The sequence below is a fragment of the Myotis daubentonii genome, chromosome 3 (genome assembly GCF_963259705.1).
Source record: "Myotis daubentonii chromosome 3, mMyoDau2.1, whole genome shotgun sequence".
NCBI lineage: Eukaryota > Metazoa > Chordata > Mammalia > Chiroptera > Vespertilionidae > Myotis > Myotis daubentonii.
The window spans coordinates 162,061,882-162,079,144 of record NC_081842.1 but is presented as its reverse complement, the minus strand read 5'-3'; positions in this window follow the sequence as shown (position 1 = coordinate 162,079,144).

Here is a 17,263-nt window from a genome sequence, read left to right as displayed (position 1 = left end):
TGTGTATAGGAGCCTTACTTTTGAAGTAACAATCAAGGGGAAATTGGGTGAAATTAGCAGTAGCATTAGGAATGAGATAAGCAAAGGGGGAAAAAAAAGATATGTAGGCTCCATCCAGTGATCTTGGGAGAACTCTCTGTATCGGATGATGTTCGCTTAAAGTTTAGGAAACTTTAGTTTTACATCATTGGTCAGTACACAAGTCTATTCAGGTGTTGGAGTTTCCTTCCTGGGTGATACATGAATCCAAAAATTGATTCCTTGGAACATGGAAGCAAGTCTTTTGGGAGGTACCTTTTACAATAAACAAAATCTCCAGGCTGTAAAGTGTGTTGTTTGAGGTTTTCACTATGAAAAGATTGCTCTTCTAAAGCCTGGTTCTTTTCAGTGGATGCTTGCTTTTGTTAGTTGTGGATCAAAAGAGGCAGTCATTGCCCAGCCGGGTGTAGCTCAGCGGTAGAGCGTCGACCTAGGAACCAAGAGGTCACCGGTTTGATTCCCGGTCAGGGCATATGCCCAGGTTGCGGGCTTGATCCCCGGTGGGGGACATGCAGGAGGCAGCTGATCAATGATTCTCTCTCATCATTGATGTTTCTGTCTCTCTCTCCTGCCGGGGTCCAACCACAGCAGGTCCAGGGGTTCCCAAAGGCGTAGACGGAGTTGGCGAAGAAGGAAGGATATGGAGACAGTGTTCAGTTGATCAGCAGCCTAGCCAGGATCTCCAGCCAGGATCTCCAGCCAAGTTCTGGTCTGGATCTCCAGAAGGTTCTGCTTAGGATCTCCAGCTAGGTTCTGTGTCCATGTTCTCTTGCTAGGTTCTCCAGGTTCTCCAGCCAGGTTCTGTAGCCATGTTCCCTCGCTAGGTTCTCCAGCCAGGTTCTGTCCAGGTTCTCCAGCCAGGTTCAGTCAGCAGGTTCTAGTCAGGTTCTCTTGCCAATTTCTGTAGTCAGGTTCAGTCCAGGATCTTTTGCCATGTTCTCTCGCTAGGTTCTGTCTCTAGGTTCCGAGGCCAGTTTCTGTCCAGGATCTTTTGCCATGTTCTCTCCAGCGAAGTTCTTCTGTCTCTAGAGAACGTTCTGTGTAGGTTCTGTGCCTAGGTTCTGTCTCCTAAGTTCTGTGTTCTAAGTTCTGTCTCTTTCTGTCTTGTTACATCTGTATTTATACCAGTTGATTCAATCCTATCAATCTCTATTCCAAAGGTTAGGGCGTTTCTTATCTCCATTCCAGGGAGTAAAGATTATGTAGCTTAAGCATGATTGTTCGTAGTTAAAGTGATTAATTACCCGCCTGGCACTTAGTTGAAGGGTTTTATTCCCTCCCTAACTTCAGGGGAAAATCCCTACCTGGGGAAGCAACCTTTCTCAGAGAGGAGACCTTGGTTAAAACACATAGTGCCAAGAAGGTGAGCAAACACTTTAAGAACAGTATGCCATATATGCCAGGTCCTTTGAAACAGCAAGGATGGACCGGCTCCTGGCACTCTCCCTCTCCCTTCCTCTCTGAAATCAATAAAAATATATTTTAAAAAAAGAGGCAGTCATTAGATGCATGGGGAGCCCAATAGTTATTTCAAAATTTGAGAATTTATGAGCTCTAAAGGGGTTGAATCTAAGTTTTAGAAGGACTAACAACAATGCCAATGGCCAAGGCATTTGGAGGGTTTCCATAAATTTTGCCAATTGAGTTTTGATGATGTGGTTAGTTCGCCAACTAGTAGCATTGGGAAGATTGATTAGGGGAATAGAGATGTCTGGAGCACTGAAGTTTATAACAGTCCATTTGCCAATGGACTGTTTTTTTTTTAATAGTAATGAGAGAGGCAAGTAGGTTTTGTGTAAGGGCTCCAAAGCTGAAGATTAGAAACCTTAGTGTTTTGTTTGTTTGTTTGTTTGTTTTTAGTCATCTGAGGTACAGACAAGTTGTTTTGCTAGACTGATAAATCTGGAATGAACATTGTCTCCCATTCTCCCAAATCAATAAAACTAGAACTCAAATAAAAAGCAGAACATTGTCAGTTCCCGAAAGTCCCTTTTATGCCACAGTCTTGTTATTGCCTAAGATATTCACTATTCTGACTTCTAATTACATAGATTACTCTTGACTGTTTTTATCTCTTATACAAATTATTCACTATTTATTCTTTGGAGTCTGATTTTCATGTGATAGTGTATTTACTTGATTCATATTTTTGCACATAGGTAAAGATCATTTATTCTCATCTAAACTAGCATTGATGGGCATTTGTATAGTTTTAGCTTGGGACTATTACAAATAATGGTACTATAAACATTCCAATACACGTTTCTTTGGAAGACATGTAGAAACATTTCTGTTGGGTATATATCTAGGACCAAATTGTTGTGTCATATAAAATGTACATGTTTAGCTTTAATATATATTGACAGTGTGGAGGGCACACAGTACAATATACAAATCTTGTAACATAGAAACCCACAACTGAAAACTGTATGTTCATGTTGACCAATGTGACCCCAATAAATTTAATTTAAATAATAATAATAATAAATAATATATATTAAGAATTTTTTAAAGGGCATTTGAAACATATTTTGTACCACTTAAAATTTAAGGAAATAGACTTTTTCAAATTTTAAAAAATATCCAGAAATTAACATATTTAATTTCATATTTTAGTGGTTCAATTGCTTTACTAAACCTTGAGTACTAAATGACTTTTACAGATCTAATATCTTTACTTCAAAATCCCAATAAACTTAAAGTTATTCTAAATTTCAAAATCTATAACATGATTTTAATAAGATTTTAACTTAAATTCATGAATTCAAATTAATTACTCAATTAGATATTTTAAAGGAGAGATATAAGAAATTTGATCTTTCAGCAGTAAAAAGAAGGGATCTTATATTTTGTTGACTCTTGCTACCTACGCAACTACTCAAAATATTATGTTCTAAATGAGAATTATTTCTCATTATCTGTGTCTGAGGGTTGGATGCAGGTTGGTTATCCCAGGATGGGCTTAGCTAAGGGGTTCTGCTTCAGGCCACTGCTGTTGGAATTAGTTGGTAGCGGCTGTTCCACTCTGCAGGTGTGCATTCTGAGGCCCAGATTGAAGGAACAGTCACCTGGTGCAGAGGGTGGGGTGGGGGTGGGGTTTCTTGTTGTGTGGCAGAACTGCAAGAAGACAAGAGGAACCATGCAAGGTCCCTTTAAGCCTAAGCTTTTGACTAACACATCATCACTTCTGCCCACCTGCCACTGGCCAAAGCAAGTCATACGGGCAAACCAAAATCAAGGAGTTAAAAAATTCCACCACCCATAATGAGGTTGTGGCTAGTTTGTGAATGCAGAAAGGAATGAAGAATTGGGACCAATAATGTATGTATATGTCTATCTATTATATCTATATCTATATCTATATCTATATCTATATCTATATCTATATCTATATCTATATCTATATCTATATCTATCTATATGGTAACAAGTTATACAATTGCTTTCTGATTTGTTTTCCATTCTATGCCAAAACAAAGTCAGGCTTAGTTTACTTTCACATGGGAACAACAACAGTATATATTTTCCATTCTCCTTCAAAGGTGCTTATATATCCTAGTACATTATCATAATTTTATAAGGCAAGATTTTTATTTGATCATTATCAAAAGTAAGTTGATTTATTACAATGATGCTATTGTGATAACTTATCTATAAAAAGTAAAGCCAAGGAAGAAATGAGAACTGTGATAACTCATTTAGTTCAATTTTGAGGGGAAAACCTGGGCTGAGATTATAGGACACTTTCCAGAGATATCACAGAATATATGTAATATATGTGTACATACATACAGTATTTTCGACAGGCCTTACTGATTTGAAAGAGGCTCAATAGCTTGTAGGACTGACTATTTGGATTTTGGTGGGTACATATTATTAACCTTTATATACCAAGTGGCCAAAAATAAAAAAATCTGAATTTGAGAGGGATCTGGAACAAAAGAGACTTTGAGAGATTTACAAAGGAAGAGCTATAGCTCACGTAGTAAAATCAAGGACATATAATGCTGATGAATATGTTATTTTGGAAATATTGGATGAGTTCTGACATATGAACACATCTGTAAAACCATCTTGGAAGTCAAGGTGACAAACATTTTCATCGCTCCCTTAAGTTTCAAAGTGCCCCTGTAACCCATTATCATTATTTTGCCTCCTGCTCTGATGACCATTGGTCTGCATTCTGTCACTCTAGGTTAGTTTGCATTTTTAGTATTTATAGAAATTGAATCATAGAGAATGTACTCTATTTATATTGGTTTTCTTTTCCTCAGCATAAAGATTTGGACAGTCATCCATGTTGTTGCTTATATGAATAGTCCCTTCTTTTTATTGCTGAGTAGTATTCCATTGTGTGGAGGATATACCACTGTTTTTCCCCAATCACCTGTCAATAGACTTTTGGATTGTTTTCAATAAAGCTAAATATGTTTTTTGTTGTTGTTCGTCAGTTTATGTTGTTCATTAGATTCCACATATGAGTGAGATCACGTGATACGGATCTTTCTCTGACTGGCTTATTTCGCTTAGCATAATGCTGTCTATGTCCATCCATGCTGTTGTACATGGTAGGAGTTCTTTCTTTCTTTTCTTTCCTTTTTTTTTTTTAAAGCAGCATAGTATTCCATTGTGTAGATGTACCACAGTTTTCTAATCTACTCATCTGCTGATGGGCACTTAGGCTGTTTCCAAATCTTAGCTATTGTAAATTGTGATGCTATGAACATAGGGGTGCATATGTCCTTTCTGATTGGTGTTTCTGGTTTCTTGGGATATATTCCTAGAAGTGGGATTATTGGGTCAAATGGGAGCTCCATTTTTAATTTTTTGAGGAACTCCATACTGTTTTCCACAGTGACTGCACCAGTCTGCATTCCCACCAGCAGTGAACTAGGGTTCCTTTTTCTCCACATCCTCTCCAGCACTTGTCATTTGTTGATTTGTTGATGATAGCCATTCTGACAGGTGTGAGGTGGTGCCTCATTGTTGTTTTGATTTGCATCTCTCAGATGGTCAGTGACTTTGGGCACTTTTTCATATGCCTTTGGCCTTCTGTATTTCCATTTTGGAGAAGTTCTAATGAGGCCCTTTGCCCATTTTTTGATTGGATTGTTTATTTTCCTTTTGTTAAGTTGTATGAGTTCCCTGCAGATTTTGGAGGTTAACCCTTATCGGATGTATCATTGGCAAATATGTCCTCCCATGGAGTGGACACTCTTGTTATTTTATTGATGGTTTCTTTTGCTGTGCAGAAACTTTTTATTTTTATGTGGTTCCTTTTGTTTTTTTTTCTCCTTAGTTTCCATTGTCCTAGGAGATGTATCCATAAACATATTGCTACGAGAGATGTATGAGATTTTGCTGCCAATGTTTTCTTCTAAGATTTTTATGGTTTCATGACTTACATTTAAGTCTTTTATCCTTCTTGAGTTTATTTTTGTCTATGGTGTAAGTTGGTGGTCCAGTTTCATTTTTTTGCATGTATCTGTCCAATTTTCCCAACACCATTTGTTGAAGAGATTGTTTTGACTCCATTGTATGCTCTTCCCTCCTTTGTCAAATATGAAATGAGTATAATGACTTGGGTCAATTTCTGGGTTCTCTGTTCTGTTCCATTGGTCTATATGCCTGCTCTTGTTCCAGTACCAGGTTGTTTTGAGAACAGTGGCTTTGTAGTATAACTTGAAATCTGGTATTGTGATTCATTCAACTTTGTTTTTCCTTCTCAAGATTGCTGCAGCTATTTGGGATCTCTTTTAATTCCATACAATTTTTTACAGAATTTGTCCTAGCTCTGTGAAATATTTTAATAGGGATTGCATTGAATCTATAGATTGCCTTGGGTAGTATGGACATTTTAATGATGTTGATTCTACCAATCCATGAACATGGTATATTCTTCCACTTGCGTATATCTTTCAGATCCAGAGACATAGAAATATCGAACAGACTGTCAAACCTCTGAGGGAAGGCAGGGGAGGATGGAGGGGAGGAAGACACCAATCAATGAACTCATATGCATATATGCATAACCCAAGGACACAAACAGTGGATGGTGAAGGCTTGAGGGGGAGGGGAGGAGAGGTCAATGGGGGAAAAAAGGAACATATGTAATCCTTTCACCAATAAAGATTTATCTTTTAAAAAAAGCTGAAGATATGCAGATAGACCCCATGGATGCTTTTTATATCTACATCAAAATACATGTATAAAAATTTTTGTAGTAGCCTTGTTCATAATAATCCAAAATTGAAATCAATCCACATGCCCATAAATAGTAGAATAGAAAATAAATTGTGGTATAATACATAGAGTATTTCATTTCATGTAGCAATACAAATTTAAGAGTTATAACTGTATAAAAATTATAGATAAACATTACAAATATAATAATGACAAAAGAAGACAGTCTTTGAATAGATTTATGTGAATCTCACAGAGTTCTAAATAAAAGAAAGGAATGATGACTATACAGATGAAGATGGTAATTACTTTCTAAGGAGAAGGGATTGTGAAGAGTGAGCAGCTCACCTGGTGCTTCTGAAGGAGCTAAAAATGTTCCCTTTTTTTGAACAGGGTGGTGGTGAAGTGGATATTTGCTACACAATTATATTTAAGTTGTACATTTGTATATTATGGACTTCTCTGCATGTGTTTTATAGTTCATAATTAAAACAGAAAAAAATGAGAGTCATATCATACAAAAAACTTTGGAGCTATAAAAAATGGGTCTGAATCTCTACTCTGTCTCATAATTTGTGATCTTTTGAAATTTCTAACTTCTTCATTTTATGGATGAGGATGATAGCTCTCAATTCATAGATATGTTGTAAGAATTAAATTAGATAGTATACATAACTATATTATCAGTGTATACACTTAGATACATGCTGATAAACATTGTTAATCCTGTATAACAGCAAACTGAAAACTTACTAAATCTTTGTGAATTTAATTTTATTATAGTTGAAAACAAAGATGAGGCTTGGACTTGGTAGCTCATAAGAAAACGAAATAAGCTGAAAGTTAAAGTATCAAAGTTTAAATTTGCTTGTTGTGATATTCACTTTTAAAGAAAATACTCCGTTGGTTTCAAGATCATACTGTAGCTCAAATTCAAAATTTAAATTGAGGCATATTAAATGGCGTGGTCACGTCTGCCCCCTAGTGGCCAATGGTCTACTATATGGAGAGAATGCTGAAGGTTAAAACTTGGAAGCTGGAGTAAAAGCTGCTAAGGCTTCTAATTTTTAAAAGAGTAATCACAACAAAAAACTTTAAAAATGCATAATTTTGTAAAAGGTATGCCATATTTAAATGGTAAGTAATTTGCTCTTTGTCCTAATTATGTGATAGTATTTGGAAATGCTGTGTTCTGTGTTAATTTTTTAAAATCTTATTTCTGGAATTATATTTCAAGATAACATGTGTTAATGTCATTGTAGCATGTTTCCAACTTGCAGAATAAGAATTTGACTGTATTATAACCAAGGTGTATGGTGATCAATGAACACATAAAATGAATATTTTTGCCTTTTGCTTTTTATAAATGTGATCCCCAATTACATTACTTCTGAATAATGAAATTTTGAACCTACTTATACATAAATTAATTTGTATAACCAAAATGACAACCTGTGGAATAAGAGATACATTTTGCTTTCAGTGTCATGATTGTTCTATTTTCATTTATATTTGATTTAGGATTATTCTTTAAGAGCCAAGGGTTTGCAAATTAATTACTATAGTAAATTGATATAAAATCATGACCCGGTGTTTCCTTCACAGAGATTTAAAATGGATTCCTTTCAGCTACACAGTGTTAAGTCATAATTTCTTAGGATGGTTTTCCTAATCTGGAATATAGTTGATCTCAAACAATAAAACAAGAACTCCACTGTGTGACTTACTCTTCCTGACTATTTTATGCATCCTCCCGTCTTCATACTTTTACTCATACTTTGAGGCAGTTACTTACTTTCTATTTACCTCGTTTTCTCATCTGGATAATTATAGTACCTGCCTCAGAGAGTTGTTTTGAGGATTAAATGAGAGAGTACATGTAATGCACTTTTTTTTATATATTTTATTGATTTTTTACAGAGAGGAAAGGAGAGGGATAGAGAGTTAGAAACATCGATGAGAGAGAAACATTGATCAGCTGCCTCCTGCACACTCCCTACTGGGGATGTGCCCGCAACAAAGGTACATGCCCTTGACCAGAATCGAACCCGGGACCCTTGAGTCCAAAGGCCGATGCTCTATCCACTGAGCCAAACTGGTTAGGGCTGTAATGCACTTTTTAAAAATTGTGGGAAACACTGTAAGCACTAAATAAATGCCTATTATCATTATTCATCTTTCCCAGATCTTCCTTCTATAATATTTCTCCCCCTACATTGCTTTACTACCTGCCAATCAAGAATTGCTTTCTCTGGTGTTTGCATTCTGTTGACTCCCTGTAGATACCTGTCAAGCATTATCATACTGTATGTCAATTATTTAGCTGTATGACACACCGCTTTTTGTGAGCAGGAGTTCAATTGGTATAGTTTCTGCACATAATAAATGTTCAGTAATGTTTTGGAAAATTAAATGAAGTGATTGGAAAGCATATGAAGGCTGATAGGATGTCGACCTGAGTCATTAAAAGCCAATTGAGAGCAACAGAAACAGCTATTTTTATATGTAGAGGATAGAGGAGGAAAAGGCAAAGGAAGGTGAAGTGGGAGCATTACTCCTCTTATTAGTCTGTTTTAATGGCCACCTGCACCCATCAGAGTACAGGCAGGAAACAAGAAAATCCAGGTCTTTTAAGCAAGCAAATTAATGTAGACATTTGGCTACACAAGTTATGGGAAAACTGAGAAGTCAAATGAAGGGTAGAGAAGCAAGCCCAATGTTAGCCATGGAGGGGAGGCAAAACTTTACCTCTGCCAATCCTAAACTTTCACCTGCGGCTCTTTAACCAAAAGAAAGATTAACAAAAGAAAAATGGTTTATGAAATATATAGCACAGGTCATGTGGGGGCAACACCTCTGCAAAAAGTAACTGGAAGCTGTGGCTTAGAACTCTAGTTCATATAGCACAGTGGTTCTCAACCTTCCTCATGCCGCGACCTTTAATACAGTTCCTCATGTTGTGGTGACCCCCAATTTCATTGTTACAAATTGAACATAATTAAAGCAGAGTGATTAATCACAAAAACAATATGTAATTATATATGTGTTTTCCGATGGTCTTAGGCAACCCCTGTGAAAGGGTCGTTCGACCCGCAAAGGTGTCGCTACCCACAGGTTGAGAACCGCTGAATAGCATCTTCAAAGAGCAATGAATTTGTAGAGAAATGTTGGCACAGAGGAGAGCAGTTTTAGGCTTCCAAGGATGGCAAGCTGTGGGAAGGTAAATGTGCGGAAGGGAACTAATGGAGTAGGTTTGTTTGTGGATTGCTCTGGCGCTGTCTCTGGGCTAAGAATCTGTCTCCGGTAAAGGGAGAATTTATATCCTGCCTTTAAGCAGCAAAGGAGAGGATAGGGAAAGCTTTTCCTGCTTCTTTGTTACCTTTAGCTCACAATAATTTCTATGTCAAAGAGGCATACAGAATTGTGGGTGACATATTCTGATTTCCTTCAACTAAAACGGGAAGCCACTGCCACCGGTAGGACAGAGACAACATGAAGAGATGGTGTTATCAGTACCAAGAAGCCAAAGCTCTTTGGATGAAACTCTGACCATCGTGGGGGCCTCCCAGTGAGAAGTGAAACTGCACAGGTGGGGCGTCCGTGGAAGCGGGAGCCACGAGGAAGACCCTGTTGCTGCTAGAGGTCATGCTCAAGAGTGAGAGAGGAGCCGGTGGCCAGGGATCTCCGCACTCCTCCCTGCAGTCCCAGGCTGGCATCTCCTGCTGGACAACTTAAAGCAGCTGAGGTGCGAGCCTGGGCAAAGCAGTCTACAGCCGCGGTCGGCAAACCTTGGCTCGCGAGCCACATGCGGCTCTTTGGCCCCTTCAGTGTGGCTCTTCCACAAAATACCACGTGCACGTACAGTGCGATTGAAACTTCGTGGCCCATGCGCAGAAGTCGGTATTTTGTGGAAGAGCCACACTGAAGGGGCCAAAGAGCCGCATGTGGCTCGCAAGCCAAGGTTTGCCGAGCCGCAGTTTGCCGACCACTGGAGGATAGGGCTGCTCTGTAATATGGAATGGAATTGCGTGCCTCTCTGAAGAAGAGATCTGGAGGCAAAAGTTCAGCTGACCGTACTATAACCCTTTTTTCTTCCCCCAAATGTGTATTCCAATGTCTGGTCTTCTCTCCATTCCTAAACACAGGGTAAATGTTCATGCTTCTACTACTCCTGAAGCACAGGACACAATCTCTATATGTTGTTGTTTTTCTTTCCTATTAGAATTCAATAAATTGTTCAAAGTGCAATTTGAATACCGCACATTATGTAACTTTCCTCACACTGTCAGTTAAATGAAAAATTCCATCAACACTTTATAATATTTGATGTCTCATGGTAGTATATGAGACATATAAAATATTATTTTTGCTTTACAGTATGATCATGTATATATATGTCCTCTCCTAAGAATAAAAAGCATTTTCAGCTGTTGCTTGACTAAAAATCCCCAACGATTCAACACTTGTTTTAGTGCCAAAATGTGTGGACTGTAAATTGCTTCCATAGGGCATTACCTGAGGTGTTCTGCCTCCGCTCGCAGCCCAGAGCCCAAGAAGACACACATTCTCTGTCTGGACACCAGGGGGCACTTCTGTTAACTCAGAGATATGGTATGAAAAGAACGTCCTTCCGGAGGCACCGGCAGCTTGGAGCTGCCGATGGATGTCAGGATTTTACTCTTGTTGGAGAACCCACCACTGCTGGCGTGGCTGTAATTTAATTTAAAAATAAAGTGCATTGAATTTTTTTTAAAACGATACTTTTCTTCTTCTAAATTCAGAGAAGGTTTCCATCTCCTTTTCAAGACAAGGCTACAGGAGGTGAGAAAGTTATGACTAGTATGCTTTTCCTTTACAGCTGGTATGGAAGATGATTCATGAACACAAATGGTCATGGTGGTCATTATCTGCAGTATCTATAGCTTCAGACTACGTATTTCCCCAAGTATCAAATGGCAGATTAAGTGCATAGAAAATGTAGCCCAGATGAGTGCCAGTATCTTTGGAAAAGATAAATCACCTGTTCAACAACATTCTTTATTGAGCATTCATGTGCCAGGAACTGTTCAAGTGCCTTAGGAAGGTCAAGTTTGCACAAAGTTTGGTCCTAGTGATTGCTGTATGGGGAGGCAGTTCCTTTCAGGGATGTGGATTGGGGTTATTGAGGGCCCAGCTTGGATTAAAGTGAAACATTCTAACCACACCATAACAATGTCAAGGACAGGCATTTCAACATACATGCCTCAGTCATTCCCAGGTCGCAGTATCTAGAGACTTGCAACTATTCTTTCTGGGACCTCCACCAAGTTGGGATATTCTTCAAGAGTCTCAGACGGTGAGTTTTTGAGATTCACTCCTTTATTGTCTTAATTTTGCTCCCTTCCCAAGCATATTTTATTTTTAAAACATTTGGCACTCATCTGGGCTACATTTTCTATGCATTCAGTATGCATGGAAAATATGTTTACCCTGAACACCATGTGAATTGCAAGTTACAAGAATGGACTTCTGCTTGTATTCAACAGACTCGGCCCCTTTCATCCTTCATGATCATTCTCCATGTGAATCCCCACTGCGCAGGGTGTTGTGCCCGATTCCAGGGACTGAACGAGTAGCATTACAATGGGACTCTGGAGGCACAGAGTCAGCATTTTGCAGGATTGTTAAATAGCTTTGTGATCTGAAGTTAATTTCTTCTGTAACATTTAAATATTAATGTTAGTAAAATTGGGAGCTTGAAGTTCACAAGATTAATTCCGAGCTCCTTCCCAGGTCTAAAGTTCTATGATAATATATCTACAAAACCCTCAATGTACACATTTGCATATATAGGGCAGGAAGTTGAAATTCCATAAGATATGTATCTCATACACATGAGGTTTTAAGTGATATCAATTGATTTTAAAAGCATCTTTGATGAGCAAGTGGTGGGAAAAGTACTGACATAAAGACATTGGCACCTGTAAGTTACAAACTGTCTTTCTGTGACTTTTACCTCACCTTTCCCTTGTTTTCTATTCAAAACAATTTTTGTCACCATTTGCAGTTGAGTAGAATCAAAGTGGGATATAACATCCAGCCCAATTCTGTTTTCCTATATCATTTGAAATTACCAAATGGTGTACCAAATATCTGCAATTGGTTCCAGTTTGTCATTTGTGGGCTCAAATGACAAGACTGTATGTCCAGAGAAGTGAGGATATTTCATTACTTCAACCAGGTTAAGTCTGTGCGACCAAGAAGAGACACGATCATAATTGGCAATGAGACCTGGGTGGGGGAGGAGAATGACAGACCAAGCAGGTGGTACGACACAGGAAGGACCATGGGAGAGGGGACTGGAGATCTGGGAACATGACTGCACTGAGAGGGAGTCATCTCCATGCAGGCCTGTGAGCTTCAACATTGATCAGAATGATGGCTAAGTGGCTCTGTTCAGCTGCTAATTTCACATTTCCTCTTTTTCTGCTGTTAGTCACTAAATGAATTGTTTGCATTAAGAGCTAGTATGAAGTCATAAAACCACAATACATTAATTATGCTGAACAACATATATTATTGCTGTTTTCCCTTAATTCTAGTTATTATAACTATGTTGCAGAAATTTAGAATAATATACAGGATTATAAGACAATGACTCACAAGGGCTAACTGTAAACCACACACTCTTTTACATAATCAGTTATGAATTTATATGACACATCTGGGTAATCAAATCTCCTCACCAAGATCAAAGATGAGGAAAGACATAAATGCACAGTAAAACTAAGTTTAAAATACCTTTAAAAACTATGTTGTGCCCAGCAGGTATAGCTCAGTGATTGAGCATGGATCTATGAACCAGGAAGTCACAGTTGGATTCCAGGTCAGGGCATATGCCTGGGTTGTGGGCTGGATCCCCAGTGTGGGACGTGTAGGAGGCAGCCAATCAATGATTCTCTCTCATCATTGATGTTTCTATCTCTTTCTCTCCCTCTCCCTTCCTCTCTGAAATCAATAAAAATATATTTAAAAATATGTTGTTTACTTAATTTTTCCCAGATGCCTACCAAAAAGTACTTAGATATGCAAACAGGTGGAGAATCAGGTACACTCTCAGCTTTGCCAAGTCACCAAAAAAACTGCCTCCATCTCTGAGGGACTTTCCTAAAAATGAGTCATTAAGAGAGGTTGCGTCTAAGCCAGCAGTTCTCAACCTGTGGGTCGCGACCCTTTGGGGATCGAACTACCCTTTCACAGGGGTCGCCTAAGACCATCAGAAAACACATATATAATTACACTAGAGGCCCAGTGCACAAAAATTTGTGCACTGGGGGGAAGGGGAGGGTCCCTCAGCCTGGCCTGTGCCCTCTCACAGTCTGGGACCCCTCAGGGGATGAATACCTGCTGGCTTAGGCCTGCTCCCTGGGGGATTGGACCTAAGATGGCAATCAGACATTCCTCTGGCAGCCCGGCAGCCCTCGGGGGATGTCAACTTGCCAGCGGGGAGCAGGCCTAAACTGCAGTTGGACATCCTTAGCTCTGCTGAGGAGGCAGGAGAGGCTCCCACCACCACTGCTGTACTGGTAGCCATCAGCCTGGCTTGTGGCTGAGCAGAGCTCCTTTCATGTGAGAGTGCCCTGACCACCAGAGGCAGCTCCTGCATTGAGCGTCTGCCCCCTGGTGGCCAGTGTGTGTCATAGTGACCAGTCATTCCCAGTCCTTCTGCTGTTAGGGTCAGTTTTCATATTACCCTTTTACTATATAGGATAGAGGCCTGGTGCATGGGTGAGGGCCAGCTGGTTTGCCCTGAAGGGTGTCCCAGATCCAGGTGGGGGTCCCGCTTGGGTGCCTGGCCAGCCTGGATGATGGGATGATGGCTGTTTGTAGGTGGTCACACCCCCTTCAGGGTGGGGGTCCCCAGTGGGGTGCCTGGCAAGTCTGGGTGAGGGGCTGAGGGCCGTTTTCATGCTGGTGGGCAACTGAAGCTCCCAGCCTCTCCTTTTGTTCTTTTTTATTATTATTCTGGGATTTATTTACCTTCTATGGCTGTCACAGGAATTGAGAGCCAGCTTTAGCTCTGAGGCTCGGCTCCAGGTCTGAGATCTCAGCTGCTGAAAGCAGGTATCTGGGTTTGTTTGGCTTCTGTAACTGAAACACTGTTGCAGCTCCAGCTCTGAGGCCCAGCTGGCTGAAAGCAGGTTTCTGGGGTTTGTTTAGCTTCTATAATTGCAACATTGTTTCTTAGAGTGCAGCTCAGAGGCCGGCAGCAGCAGGCAGGGAACCTTGACTTCCTCCATCACTGGAGCAAGCAAGCCTCCTGTTCGCTTCAGCTGCCTGGCTGCCAGCTGCCATCTTGGTTGGCAGTTAATTTGCATATCGCCCCGATTAGCCAATGGGAAGCATGTTGTAGGTACGGTTAATTACCATGTTTGTCTATTATTAGATAGGATATTGCTTTTGTGATTAATCAGTATGTGTTAATTATGTTCAATTTGTAACAATGAAAATATATCCTGCATATCAGATATTTACATTATAATTCATAACAGTAGCAAAATTACAGTTATGACGTAGCAACAAAAATAATTTTATGGTTGGGGGTCACCACAACATGAGGAACTGTATTAAAGGGTCGTGGCATTAGGAAGGTTGAGAACCACTGGTCTAAGCTCAAATAGGTGACCTACTGTTCTAATGTGGCACTTTCTTGCTGGAGCCGTAAAAATGCATCAGAAAAGGCACTTAAATGTTCAATGGATTTTTCAAAGTTCCAGAGTCATTCAATGGGAAAAGACAGTCTTTCAAAACAAAGCTGGAACAAATAAATACATGTGGGGATAAAGAAAGTTGAACCCTTACCTTACTTTATACAAAAAATTAACCCAAAATGGGTCATAAAATTAAATATAAATGCTGAATTTATTAAATATCTAGAAGAAAGCTTAAAAGAAAACTTTTATGATATTGGATCAGACAAAGACTTCTTAAACAGGACACAAAAGTCACGTAAAATTCTTTAAAAAATAAAAATGGGTTAGATAAAATTAAAAAACTGTTTTCTGTTTTGGAATACCTATATCAATAAAGAACTGGAATTCAGAAAAATAAACAAAAACCTCATCCAGAGCATATAAATGACTTGCACTTAAAGATTCCAGATATAAGCTAGATCATATGGTATTTGTCTTTCTCTGACTTATTTCACTTAGCAGATGTCTCGAGGTCCATCCATGCTGTCGTAAATGGCAAGATTACATTCTATTTTATTGCTGAGTAATATTCTAATATATATATATATATATATATATATATATATATATATATATATGATCACAATTTCTATACCCATTCACCTATCAATGGACACTTAAATTGTTTCCATGTCTTAAATATTTTAAATAATGCTGCAATGAACATGGGGCATTGCCTTTTTGAATTAGTGTTTCTGTTTTCTTCAGATAAAAAACCAGAAGTTAAAATACTAGATCATATAGTATAGGCATAACTTAGAGATATTGCAGGCTTGATTCCAGACTACCACAATATAGTAAATGTTGCAATAAAGCAAGTCACACAATTTTTTTGGCTTCCCAGTGCATATAAAAGTGATGTTTACACTATACTTTAATTATTAAGTATGCAATAATGTCTAAAAAATTAAAACATACCTTTTTCGTAAAACAAGCTAACCTGTTGGAAAAGTGGCATCCATAGACTTACTGGATGTAGGATTGTCACAAATCTTTAATTTGTAAAAACAAAAAAACACAATGCAATAAAGCTAAGTCCAATAAAATGAATATGCATATAGTTCTATTTTCTTTTTTTGAGGAACCTCTCTAGTGGTTGCACCAATTTACATTTCCACTGACAATACATAAGCTTTCCCCTTTCTCTACATTTTTTCTAATACTTGTTATCTCTAGTCTTTTTGATAATTGTCATTCTAACAGGTTTGAGTGGTTTTGATTTGCATTTCCCAGATGATTAATGATGTACAGCATCTTTTCATGTACTTGTTGGCCATCTGCATGTCTTCTTCAGAAAAAAAAATCTATTCAGATCTTCTGCCCATTTTTTAAATTAGATTTTTTTTTGGCTATTGAGTTCTATATACATTTTGTATATTAGACCCTTATCAGATAAATGATTTGCAAGTATTTTCTCCCATTTAGTTGGTTGCCTTTTCATTTTGTTGATGGTTTTCTTTGTGGTGCAGATGCTTTTTAGTCTGATGTAGTTTCACACAGTAAGGGGACCTCAAGATTCTTGAAACCAGCATCTGGTGATGAAAGGATTATGTGTATGATGAGGAAAGAGCAATGAATTTTGAGAGGTGAGGGGTCGAATGCATTGGTTCTCATGTTTTCCCTGGAAATCCATTCATTGATGTCTCAGGCTCTAGACTCTATCCATGACTTCATAGCACGTCACCTGTCTTTAACCAGTTTTGACCTTAGGGCAGGAGTCAGCAAATGTTTTCTGAAGAGGCCAGTTAGCAAATATTTTCTACTTTTTTGGGCCACATAGTCTCTATTGTGATTACTCTGCTGCTGCAATATGACAGCACTCAGAGACAAAATGCAAATAAATGTAAATGGCTGTGTTCCAATTAATTTTTCTTTATGGCCACTAACATTTAAATTTTCTAAATTTTCATGCATTACAAAATTTCATTCTTTTGATTTTATTTTCCTCATCAATTATTAAAAATATAAAAAAGCATTCTTTGTTCACAGACTGTACAAAAACAGGTGGCGGGTGAATTTGTCCTAAAATTGTACCATATAGTTGTAAGATCCCTGTCTTAGGAGCTCAAGTTCTCCCTGATTTAATTTTCTTTCCATGTAGCAACAGCACTGTGGTCATATTGGATTTTGGGGAAATATTCTGAGGACAATCTGTTCCTGAGAACCAACTTCAGATGCTTAGTAGCCACATCATCAAGGAAGAGAAGGTGGTTTGTCAGTTTAGTGATTATTCTCCCTGTTTGCTCCAGAAATAATTTGCTTGATTTTTTTAAGGCTTTTCGAGTAGCAGACACTAAACATGAATAAGA